The sequence below is a fragment of the Symphalangus syndactylus genome, chromosome 4 (assembly GCF_028878055.3).
Source record: "Symphalangus syndactylus isolate Jambi chromosome 4, NHGRI_mSymSyn1-v2.1_pri, whole genome shotgun sequence".
Taxonomy (NCBI): Eukaryota; Metazoa; Chordata; class Mammalia; order Primates; family Hylobatidae; genus Symphalangus; species Symphalangus syndactylus.
This window is the reverse complement of record NC_072426.2, coordinates 103,714,221-103,719,606: the sequence shown is the minus strand read 5'-3', so window position 1 is coordinate 103,719,606 and position 5,386 is coordinate 103,714,221. Positions and strand designations below refer to the sequence as shown.

The 5,386-nt window shown below is 37.4% G+C and overlaps 1 pseudogene; it reads right to left on the bottom strand.

Moving 5' to 3' along the window:
• Positions 1-2,659: 2,659 nt before the first annotated feature.
• Positions 2,660-4,945, bottom strand: LOC129480148 (elongation factor 1-gamma-like; annotated as a pseudogene).
• Positions 4,946-5,386: the final 441 nt, after the last annotated feature.

The window sequence follows — 5,386 nt, the reverse complement described above, 5'->3', positions numbered from 1 at the left end:
TCTAAATACAAAAATTATATATAGATATATGAATTACATGTTAAATACAACTGATATTACACATATAATTGTATATGTATATACACACACACACACACATGCACAGAACATATAATTTCTGTAGAGATCACTATACCAGATTTTCTGGAGAAGAATTCAGTGGTATATGTCTATAAATGTATATCTTATGTGAGAATTTTACTTTCTCAAATTATACAATTGATCCAAAAATTAAATATCAAATCTGCAGAGATGGTGATCTATATATCCCAAAAACTGTAGTTTATTTAGACATTTTTTCAAATGAAAAACTAAAAGAGAAGCTCAGTTGAACCTATTTTTTTAAGTTTTAAAATAATTTGCCATATTAATGAATTAGTATAAGATACGTAATATAATACAAAGATTGATGGGAGTAGGTATTGATAGGATTGTAAGTTAATAACAGCTTTAGCTTTCTTCATACACAGCAAAAAGAAAAAAAAATAGAGCTTAAACTCCTCCTTCTTCCCTGTCATTCTCCATAAAACCCACACATACCCACAAAATATGTATCAACAACAAAAACATAGATCCAAGGTGAGCAATCCATTTCAAACTATAAAGGAGGATTGGACCATTAAATTGTATAATTGGAATTATGGTTAAGACATACAGTCCTATGCATTGTTATTTTCTATTCATTATTAGTATGAATTAAAGAATCCTCCTAATCAACAGAAATTCATTTTGATGTTTGGAATTCTTTATCTTCCTTTGACTGCTGTTCACAGGACTCAATCAAGGATATCTTTTTGCAGTGATGTTACCGATATATATTTCATAGTTGAGTGGAAAACTCTAAAATAGCCAATACATCATTTTGCCCTAGATTTGGAAGCTAATAAAACATGGCTACAAATGAATAATTAAAAAACCAAATTACCAAATCATATCCCTAAATGTTTCTTTCAGTCCCCCAGATGGTTCCCCTACAATTGGCTTCTTGTGTATGAGTAATGAAAACCAAGATTTGTGTTTACTTCACTGACCCTGAAAACAAAAACTCTTATAACCTTTATTTTGAAAGCATTATAGACATTTGGTTTTATGGAAACATTCTTCAATGTTTCAGATTTGGGAAGTACTATAATGCTATCTTTAATAGTAGGTTTTCCTCAACAATGTTGGTTTAGGACAATACTTTTCTATCTTGAACATGGATAAGAATCACTTGGAAGGCTGGTTTAAAACCAGATTGCTAGCCTCAACCTGTGAGTTTCTAATTGACTAGCTCTAGAATGGGGCCCATAAATTTGCAAACATTGAGGACCACTGGTTTAGGATATGTGTCCATTAATTTATCAGCTGAAGTTACATATATATAACTAATAGTAATAATAAATAGTAATATTCATTATTAATATAATTTATTATTATTAATATTAATAATAAATAAAATAATAAATAACAATAATAAATAATACATTATATATATAACTAATGAAAAACAACTTGTGCTGATTTGAACTGTTTATGTCTCCAAAAAGTCAGTTTCAGAAAATGTCAACATATGGTTCCATATACTCATATTTAAAATAACAAATTTTATTTCTAGTAGCAACTTTATGTTATTAATGTCTCTTGCTTAAACTGAAGTAAAACTGTGAATATTACCAATGCTATTACACTGAGAAGTAAGAATTTTAGAAGAGCAAATTGCTAGTTTTTAACTTTCTTTTATATATATATATATTTTTTTTATTATACTTTAAGTTCTAGGGTACACCTAATGTAAATGACGAGTTAATAGTTTTTAACTTTCTGTGCATTTTTTGGCTTCAAATAAAATCTTAACAATAGTCTCCTTGGGCTTTTCATTGACATCTTTTAAAGTAATTCACAGGCTAAAGAATGCAGAAGTTAATCATTTTGACGAATTTGTAATTAGCTCTACCTGTATTCCAGAGGAAATGGTCAATATTACCATTTGAAGAGGCCAGGCTTAGATCCAGCAACACTTCTAGAACATCCGCAGTTAATTTTTGACATTCAGTGCTTGTTCCTCACTGGAAAAGCTAAAATTCTCTCATTCAGTCACAATTTATAGAAAATTTTTTTAAAAATAGAGAAAATAAACATCTCTTTTTAACTTTTTAAAAAATTTGGGTGAAAAAAGTGTTTAAAATCATGTAAGTCAGTTATTATTGTTAAAATTACTACTGAATCAGTGAAAGATAATTCCTGTCATATGTGTTCAATTTTAAGAAAATAAAAAATTTCCCTTGCAGATTAGTTTTCAAACACATTTGACATACTTAAAGTAGAGCTGAAATGTTTTGAAATGTGAAATCAATTTACCTTTAAACAACTTTTAATTTGATTTTCCTGTCAATTCAGAACACGTGTTTTGGGATTTGGTTATACCAAACACTATTTCAGAGACTGAGGAAAACATCAGAAAAACAAGAGAATTTCATTCCTGGGGAAGGGGTGTATATTTTAGTAAGAAAAAGAAATTCAACTTAGGACAATATTATATTTCCTCAATTCTTCAACATGGAGTATGAGATCCCATAAATAGACTCTTGTCGGCCATCCCTATTTTATTTTATTATTTAGTTTAGTTTAGTTTAGTTTTTCAATGTTCATTTTCCTTTAATGACTCCCATAACCCTGAAGGGCAGACGCAGGCAGGTAGAAGATGGCAAGAGATATTCACTTGACGATCTCGCCCTGATTGAAGGCTTTGCCCATATTCTGGAAGCCCTCCTCCCAGGAAAAGTACGCTCCAACCAGGGTCTGGGGCTCCTCGCTGCCAGGAGCCGGTTTTTGCCGTGTGTATGACTGGTAGTCCATCTGCCAATCTGGACTCAGCAGAAAGGCAAGCTCCTGGCCTCAGAAGCCCCAGACTCCAGAAACAGAGCTGCGGTTCTTGGTTCCAAAGAGGATGACACTGGCAAAGGCATCTTCCTCAGCTTGTCCAGTCGCTTGAACATTCCAGTGATGAGATTGCAAGTCATAAAGGTCTGAGTGAGTTCTTTCGGAAAGCGATATTGTGAGTACCACAGGGACCAGCCATCCTTATCAACGTGCTCCCAGAAATAGGGCAGCGCCACAGAGAGTGTGTCCTCGTTGGAGTACTTGCGCTTAAATTCATCCAACACAAAGGTACTCTTGAGCAAGTGAGCGAAGAGGTCTTTGACCTTGAGCTCAGCAGCCAGCACCTGCTCACATTCGTCTATCTCCTCCTCAGGAGCAGGGGCAGCCGCCTTTTTCTCCTCCTTCGGCTCAGCCTGGGGCTACTGTTTCTTTTCCCGTGAAACTTTCCCTTTCCATGGGGTGTCTTTTTCAGGCTGGCTTTCTGCAAGCTTTTTAGCATCAAACTGGGTCATGTTCTCAGACAGTTTCACCTTCCCTAAGACAGCCCGGAATTGGGGCTGGTTAATGCAGGTGAGGAACCAGCGGTTGGTATTGCGAAAGGCCCGGCAGGAAGAAGGCTCCAGAACCTGCTTATAGAGCCACAACAGGGTGCAGAAAACTGCGATGTCAGCCAGACGAAGAATCTTCGTCTTCAAGTGAGCATCCAGCAGCCCCAAAATTCGCCTCACCTCCGCCTTTGCATTCTCAGTAGCCTGTTTGTTGTGGTGCATGATGCCCAAGGTGGGGAACACTGAGGTACTGGCTGGGGGCACTGCATTGCTTTCAGCAGAGCTCACCCACTGCATCACCTGGGCTGCTGCCTATGGAGTACTTCCCCACCGTTCCTCATCGCTCACATAGTAGGCAATGACATTGCTTTCAAACACACAAAATCCATCTTCACTCTCAAATGCTGGAAACTTGCTGGCAAGAAATTTGCGAATAAATTCGGGGGTGCTATTGGTTTGGCCAGAGTGGAAGTAAGGTAGTGCAGAGAGCACGCGTACCTGAGCCCTGCTGTACTGAACAGCGATGAGGGCCTTGAAGTCCCTCTAGTTTTTAGAATGTGTGTAACAGGGTCCCAGCTACCATGGTGATTCCCAATTTAATATTTTAGTGTTAGGATAATTTTGAATTTATAGCAAATATACAATATAAAAATATAAACATACAACATATAAAAATATGCAACATAGAACAGTCTATAGTGCTTTCTGGCATCACATAGAACTCCAAATAGAAAATCAGTGAATGAAAATATTTCTGTAAAAATGGAAAACATTGCTGTAGTAAAATGCTAACATCCTAAAAATTAATTATCTCTTTCACAATCAGGTGATGAATTAATCATGATGATTCTGTTGCATATTTCTACAGGAAAGCACACTAGATACATGAGTGGTGTAACTTCTGAAATCCCCACATATTCAACCTGTACCCCAAAGCCTTATTTATATCTTCAGTTCCTCTATATATTCACAACTCTACTCTTCTATCATTTTCTTTAATCTGATTACTGTAATGGTCAGTGACTGCCTGAGGCCGGTACAAGGGTAGTTAAAGAATTTACTAAGACAGTAATGAGTTTAGAAACGCAGATTTATTAGCGAAAGGAGGAGACGCATTGCAAGAAAGCAGTGGGCAGTAGAGCAGAGGGAAGGCTGTCTGCGACAAAGCAGGGACTTGATGAGTATTTCAAAGGGTCGTTGCTTGAGCTGAATGCTTGAAACAGGATGTTTGGGTGCCGGTGGGCAGTGAGCTGAGTGCTTGGGTTTGATGTTTGGGTACAAGTGAGCCATCTGCAATTGGCCCAGTTTCTTGAACATTCACTCCCGTGTATCCCTGTTTCTTTCCTGCCAGCTAAGCCCATTTATTAATTTTCATTTAACTCTTTTGGGCTCCACATTCCCCTACCCTCTCCGACAAAATAACAAGGACAAATCTTAGGCATTAGGACAGAGGTCTCATCTTCCAACTACTTTCCGCTGGCCTGGGGCATAGAGCTGACTCTACCTACAGTTGTTGGTGGGTCAAGGGACCCCATGGACCACTGTCTCTGGTTATGGGATTTAAAAGGTTGGGCACACCTGGAAGATGGGTCTTAGGAGAGAGAGCATGTTTCTACGGAACTGATGTCTAGCAGAGTCTAAAGGAGACTCTGGGGTCTCTGGGGACAATTCACTGATACCCTTGCATCATCAGAAGCTTGGTGTGAAACTGCAACATTCTGGAAAAAACAAATTTAACCAGTAAGTTTGAAAGACAAGGGCTGGAAAGAAGTAGCAGTATAGATGCAACTGGTCCCATAGAGGGACCTCCTAGAGCCTCCTAGAAACTTCTTTAAGAAATTAGGTATTTGAAAGTGGTTTTCTTAATAATCAAGTGGCCTGTTCCTGTACTTCCCTTCGTTTTTGTTGGATTTTTCCTGATTGATTTACATAGAAACAACATTCTTCCTGAAGAAACAGGCATGTTCCTGCTTGGG